The sequence below is a fragment of the Mandrillus leucophaeus genome, unplaced genomic scaffold, assembly GCF_000951045.1.
Source record: "Mandrillus leucophaeus isolate KB7577 unplaced genomic scaffold, Mleu.le_1.0 Scaffold2228, whole genome shotgun sequence".
Taxonomy (NCBI): Eukaryota; Metazoa; Chordata; class Mammalia; order Primates; family Cercopithecidae; genus Mandrillus; species Mandrillus leucophaeus.
The window spans coordinates 16,957-24,746 of NW_012102286.1; the positions used below are offsets into that span (position 1 = coordinate 16,957).

The 7,790-nt window shown below is 38.3% G+C and overlaps 1 pseudogene; it reads left to right on the forward strand.

The window, feature by feature from the left end:
• Nucleotides 1-2,875: 2,875 nt before the first annotated feature.
• Nucleotides 2,876-3,484, forward strand: LOC105540583 (annotated as a pseudogene).
• Nucleotides 3,485-7,790: the final 4,306 nt, after the last annotated feature.

Genomic DNA, 7,790 nt, shown 5'->3' on the forward strand with positions numbered 1-7,790 from the left:
TATTGAAAAGTGCTAATGGAGTGGATGTTAAGTGTTCTCACAACAAAAATGGTGACTATGTGAGGTAATACATATATTATCTTGAATTGGCCATTCCATAATGTATATGTATATTGCAAAACAACATGTTGTATATAATAAATATCTATAATTTTATATATCAATTAAAAATTAAATGTTAAATAACATATAGCCAACACATTGCAGACATGATTCTTAAGAATTAAAAGTGTTTGTGGCAAAATATGAGAGTTCTATTCTCTAATTCCCCTGCCTTTTCCCATGATGAAAATCATACGGCCATGTTAAGGAAGCAGTCTGAGCCACAGTAGTTGAAAGTCTTTTCTGGCAAATAGGAAAACTTTAAAAACACATATACCAGTTTATTTATGGTCACAAACAAAATGGTAGTCAGTAGCATAATTCATTCACCAAAAAAAGGCACCAAAAGAGTTTTTCAGTATTATGTGGTGTTTTTATTTATTTATTTATTTTTTTGAGACAGAGTCTTGCTCTCGTCGCCCAGGCTGGACTGCAGTGGCACAATCTGGGCCCATTGCAACTTCCACCTCCCAGGTTCAGGCAATTCTCCTGCCTCAGCCTCCTGAGTAGCTAGGATTACAGGCGCCCACCACCACACCCGGCTAATGTTTGTAGTTTCGGTAGAGACGAGGTTTCACCATGTTGGCCAGACTGGTCAAGAACTCCTGACCTCAGATGATCCACCACCTTGGCTTCCCAAAGTGCCTGGATTATAGGCGTGAGCCACCTAGCCTAGCCTGGCCTCAGTATTATGTTTCTGTTCATTTTTTTTTTTTTTTAATTCTGTAGTATTATATAAAGCTTCAACACAAATATTATATTTTAGTCATATAAAAATATTGCCTATTTTAAAATTGTAGCAAATAATTATAACAAATAGAAACAAGTAAGCATGGAAATAGATGAAACTTTTTTCCTTTTTTTAAATTTTATTTTCAGTTTAGGGGTACATGTGCAGGTTTGTTTTACAGGTAAACTTGTGTCATGGGGGTTTGTGGTACAGATTATTTCGTCACCCCAGTAATAAGCCTACTACCCATTAGTTATTTTTCCTGATCCTCTTCCACCCTTCACCCTCCAGTAGGCCCCAGGATGTGTTGTTCCCTTGTATGTGTCCAGGTGTTCTCATAATTTAGTTTCCACTTATAAGTGAGAACATGCAGTATTGGTTTTCTCTTCCTATGTTAGTTTGCTAAGGATAATAGACTCTAGCTCCATCCATGTTCCTGCAAAGGACATGACCTCATTATTAATGGATGCATAGTATTCCATGGAGTATATGTATCACATTTTCTTTACCCACTCTATCACTGACAGGTATTTAGGTTGATTCTATGTCTTTGCTATTGTGACTAGTGCTGCAATGAACACACATGTTCATGTGTCTTTATGATAGAATGATTTGTATTCCTTTGGTTATATACCCAGTAGTGGGATTGCTGGGTCAAATGGTAGTTCTGTTTTTAGGTCTTTGAGGAATTGCCACACTATCTTCCACAATGGTTAAGCTAATTTAAACTCCCAACAGAGGTGCTTAAGTGTTACTTTTTCTCTGCAGTCTACTCAGCATATGTTATTTTTTTACTTTTATTAATAGCCATTCTGACTGGTGTGAGATGGTATCTCATTGTGGTTTTGATTTCCATTTCTCTAATGATCAGCGATGTTGATTTTTTTTCATATGATTGTTGGCCACATGTCTGTCTTCTTTTGACAATTGTCTTTTCCTGTCCTTTGCTCACTTTTTAATGGGGTTATTTGTTGCTGTTTTTTTTTTTCTTGTAAATTTGTTTAAGTTTCTTATAGATGCTGGATATTAGACCTTTGTCAGATGGATATACGCAAATTTTTTCTCCCATTCTGTAGGTTGTCTGTTCACTCTGTTGATAGTTTCCTTTGCTGTGCACAAGCTCTTGAGCTTAATTAGGTTGCATTTGTCAATTTTTTGCTTTTGTTGCAATTGCTTTTAGCATCTTTATTATGAACTCTTTGCCCATTCCTATGTGCAAGATGGTATTGCCTAGGTTGTCTTCCAGGGTTTTTTATAGTTTAGGTTTTACTTTTAAGTCTTGAATCCATCTTGAGTTAATTTCTTGTATATGGTATAAGGAAGGGGCTCAGTTTCAATCTTTTGTATATGGCTAACCAGTTATCCTTTATTGATTAGGGAGTCCTTTCTCCACTGCTTGTTTTTGTCAGGTTGTTTGAAGCTTAGCTAGTTATAGGTGTGCAGTCATAATTCTGAGTTCTCTATTCTGTTCCATTGATCTATGTATCTGTTTTTGTACCAGTACCATGCGGTTTTGGTTACTATAGACCTGTAGTATGATGCCTCCAGCTTTGTTCTTTTTGCTTAGGATTGTCTTGGCTATTCAGACTCCTTTTCGGTTCCATATGAATTTTAGAATAGTTTTTTCTAGTTCTGTGGATAATGTCAATGGTACTTTAATAGGAATAGCATTGAATCTATAAATTGCTTTGCGCAATATGGCCATTTTCACAACATTGATTCTTCCCATTCATGAGCATGGAATGTTTTTCCATTTGTTTGGATCATCTCTGATTTATCTGAGCAATGTTCTGTAGTTCTCCTTTTAGAGATCTTTCACCAAGGGATAGAGTTTTTTTTCTTTTACTATGAAGAAATATTTAGATTTTAAAACAGACTGAACACAGAGCTGGACCAACATTTTCAAAAGCACAGTTAGTCCAAGATACTGAGAGAAAAAAAAATTGTCTTATGTTAAAAATAGATGGTTCCTTTCCACACTACCTGGAGAAGGGTTCCTACAGTGTCCTTCTGGATTCCCATTGTAACAAAGGGGAACTCATGATGTCTGGAGCCCTTAAGGTCCTGCAAATGAAAGAGGAGGATGTTCTCAAATTCCTTGCAGTAGCAACCCACTCAGATGGCACCAACCTTGACTTACAAATTGAACAGTATATCTACAAAATGAAAAGTGATTGCATCTATGACACAAATGTCAAGAGGAACTGATATAAGCTTCTGCTGGCAGCTTGTGCCATTGTTGCCATTGAAAACTCTGGTGATGTCAGTCTTATACCCTCCAGGAATCCTGGCCAGCAAGCTGTGATGATGTTTGTCGCTTCCAGTGGAGCCACTCCTATTGCTGGCTGCTTCACTCTTGGAATCTTCACTACCAAGATCCAAGAAGCCACATCTGCTGGTGATTACTGATCCCAGGACTGAGCACCAGCCTGTTAGAGTCATCTTATGTTAGTCTGCCTACCATTGCTCTGTGTAACACAGACTCTGTAATATGTGCATATTGACTTATCATACAACAAACAGGGAGTTCACTCAGTGGGTCTGATATTGGGAATGCTAACCTGAGAAGTTCTGTGCATGGGTGGCACCATCTCCAGGAGCTGGCCACTGCTTAAAAACAAATGCTGTGACCAAGGAGAAATTTCAGGGTGAATGAACTGCTCCAGCTCCTGAGTTCACTTCAACTCAATCTGGTTTGAAGACATTCAGGTGACCACTGTACTTATTCAACAGGTCCTTACTGAAGACTAGAGCACTCAGCCTGCCACTGCAGTGGGTCTGCAGCTCCCACTGCTCAGGACACTGAACAAATAGGAGCAACCACTGAGTGGTCTTAAGCTGTTCTTCCACAGGCTCTTAAACAAGATGGAAACAAAGATGATCGAAAATAAACATCAATTTCTTAAAAAAAAAAGTTATCTATATCCTATGAAGATTTTAAGCATATAAACTGTAGAAAACTGCTAATAATCTGTTCTGAATAATGTCTGACACAATTATATATATATACACACACACACACACGCACACACACATACAGAGAGACAGACTTGATGACATTTAAAAACTACTTTCTATTATTTCTCAACAAGGTAGCTTTGAAATTTTTTGTTCAAACTGGAGAAATTAATTTATCTGATCCTTGCAAATACTTCACAAACTGGTAAAACAAAAAAGGGAAGAATACAGGAAGTAATTTCCCAGTAACGATATAACAGTGAAATACCCCTGATTGGTTATCCAGAAAAACCCGGCAGTTTTTTCTGCAGGGTAGTTGAGAGATAGAACATAGTAAGAACCTATTGTTTCCATAGGAATAATAAGTTGTACCAAAACAAGAAACCAATCAACGGCAGTAATTCAGCAAACTGAAGTCATTTCAGTTCAGCCAATCTTACTGAAAAACAATTGCAGTCTTGAAAATGGGAAGGACTAAGTGGTTACCCAGAGAGAAACTCAGCAGGGATAACATTTTTCAAAGTTCACAGCCTGAGACTTCAAATATGCAATGCATTTAAGGAAAGTGATTGAAAAAAAATACTAATGTTCTGAGAATAAATTTACTACCAAAGTAGAAATGCAGTTAAGAGTGCTTAGCAGCCTCTAGGATGTTTCAGTTTTAGGAAGCATTTAAACACCAAAGATTTGGATGATCACAATTTCATCTCCTTCACTAACTCATACTTTGACTGCTCTGTGAATTAATAGAAGAGAGGGTCAGTATTATCATTGTTATCATTATTGTTATTATTATTATTGAGATGGAGTCTCACTCTGTTGCCCAGGCTGGAGTGCAGTGGAGCAATCTCAGCTCACTGCAACCTCCACCTCCCAGGTTCAAGTGATTCTCCTGACTCAGCCTCCCAAGTGGCTGGGATTACAGGCTCAAGCCACCACACCAGATAATTTTTGTATTTTTGGTAGAGACAGGGTTTCACCATGTTCTCCAAGCTAGTCTCAAACCCCTGACCTCAGATGATCTGCCAGTCTTGGCCTCCCAAAGTGCCGGGATTACAGGCGTGAGCCACTGTGCCAGGCTGGTCAGTATTATTTATGTGGAAATAATGTAGAATGAACAATCCACTGTTGTTCGCTAAGATTCTGCAGGAGGCAGTGTTCATCCAAGGGCACCTGGAGCACTATGTATGTCTGTTTCTAGCAGACAAACAGGACCTTTCTTCCATGTCTAAGCCTTGGTTTCTACCACAAATCAATATCAGCTCCAAAGACAGTATAAAATAGAGATGGTGCAATTATACTACAGGTGTAGACTTTCTAATTCTGGCTCTATCCATGTTGGATTACATCCCCAAAATCATGTTAGTTGACCTCTCAAACATTGTTGAAAAGCAGTAATTCACCTCAATATCTAAAAATAGCATAAACATTAATAGTTCAAATGGCATTTATTAATTTCTGGTCAATATCAGATATTGCGTATATAAGACAATTGAAGCAGGGCCACATTCTTGAAAGATCTTTCAGAAGCATTGGCACACAGCTAGGACTCCATCCATGTTACATGATAAACTCCATCAAATTGACTTAAGAAGAAAAACAGAAAACGTATTGTTTAACTAACTGAATAATGCATGAATAAAACTAGCTTCAGGTATAGTTCGATTCAAAGGCTCAAAACATAGCATCAGGACCCTGTTTTATTTCTCTCCACTGAATACTGCTCTGCCCTAAAAGCTGGTTTTATTCCCATATGGGTTTTTCCCTCAAGGTTCAAGATCTGTGCAACAGTTAGAGACCAGCAGTGCCAGGTGCAAAGTCAAAGGTTGGGAGAAAGGAGAGAGAAGGGACCTTAAGTAGAGAGAGCTTCTGTCTTCTAGTAGTTAAACAAAAATCCCGTATGTGCCTCTTTTTGTCCTGAATAGGGTCACAATGTGACCAGAAGTATGAGGATGCTAATGGGCTTATGTCTTTGGAAGTAGGCACAGGGTCAACTTCACCCAAACCACGAGGATAGAGAGCAGGAGAAAAAAAAAAATGTTTCTCATTGTGAATTGACTATGTGTTATCTGACAAAGGAGCAATGAATGCTGAGGAGGTCAGCACCAGGTATCCAAGATGTATCTTAAAGACTGTTTGTTGGCCGGGCGCGGTGGCTCAAGCCTGTAATCCCAGCACTTTGGGAGGCCGAGGCAGGTGGATCACGAGGTCAGGAGATCGAGACTATCCTGGCTAACATGGTGAAACCCCATCTCTACTAAAAATACAAAAAACTAGCCGGGCGTGGTGGCGGGCGCCTGTAGTCTCAGCTACTTGGGAGGCTGAGGCGGGAGAATGGCATGAACCCGGGAGGCGGAGCTTGCAGTGAGCCGAGATCACGCCACTGCACTCCAGCCTGGGACAAACAGCGAGACTCTTTTTCAAAAAAAAAAAAAAAAAAAAGACTGTTTGTTTTAGGGAAAAGGCTATTTTCCTGGAAGGCTGACTACTGGCCTATAATCTCCAGCTGGGAGCCTGGATAAATTCCTAACTTTACCTCTGTGTCACAAAAGGATAGAAAAGTCTATTGTGTCTAGTGGAAAGTTTTTCTCTGTAGAAAATACTATAAATGTGGAATTTTTTCCTAATGAAGACTTTTTTTCTATCTGCTTCCTTCTCAGATTTCTTTTTAAAAATTTTCAAAGACCTCAAGGAGTTTAAAATACAGAATATCTTTATTTATTACAAACAACAACAACAGCAGCAAATGTAGCCAAACCATATAAAATTTAAGGTTGGCATAGCAAAGTTCCTGCCTATTTTTTTAAGCTGTAGCAAAGCAGAAAAGGGGTGTAGATCCTGCTGAGGGTAGGCCACAATGACAACACATATTTGCCAATGGAAACGGGGCTCCTGCAGGCAGGCTACCAAGCAAGGCAAGCCTAAATTAGCATTTCTGGGACACAGCCTCCAAGTGTGCCCTGAGGGAACAGTACTGTAGACAGTTGAGGATGGAAGACCAGCAACTGGGTCAACAGCGTGGAGCTACCCTGCTAGGGGTAAAATAATAAAATAAAGTACAGAATAAAATTAAGTCCTGGTAAGAAGTCTTTATTAGTCTTTCTGAAAACCAGGTGAAATTTCTGTCTAGAAAAATACATAAGCGCACACAAAATGTTGTATTCAGTTACAGGGAGATCAAATCTGCCCTAAAGTACAACTATAAACACCCCCATGAATGTAATTCCCAAGTTAAGAGACCCTGTTATGAACTAAAAATATGAAGTCATCCAAGCAAATAATTTCTTGTAAGAATAGTGTTTTAAAATAAAGCACCTTACAATAAAAACAAATACAGGAATAGATTGTAATAAAGAAAGAAGCCTTATTGCAGAAGCATATAATCTGAAGTGATTGCATGTATACTCAAAATACACATTAGCTTGGTATAAGATAACTACCTTGCTATATTAAATGTGACAATAAATGCCAGGAGATATGTATTAACAAAGAATTTTACATGACACTCTAAAATACAAAATGCGGAATATTTTAGTGGAACCGTTCCCACATAGTGGTATAATCAATTCAAAGACTTTAACTACATTGATTTTAAGAAGCTATTTTATTTGAGTGTTTTCCAAGTATTCTTAACTTTTCATTTTTGTGAAGTTTCATTTCATACACTTGATCTCAAAAAATAACCTCTTCAAGAACAACAACCCAGGAAACAAAATCCATTTATCATCTCCATAAACTTAGTCTGAGGCCACTCTTTCAGAGTCTGTCATTGCACGTATCACACTCAGTAAGCTGAGTGACTAGCTGGGTGACAAGGATTCCTGGAGGTCCCCACCATGTTTTAGGAGCTTTACCGCTTCAGCGAGTTAAATTGAACCACAAAAATGTGCATTTACTACCAGAAAAAGCAACTGCATTTATAGAAGGTGAATTAAAAAAAATATTTGGTATCAGAAAAACTTCTAGATTGTCTCACACATGGTCACACATTTAGCATTTT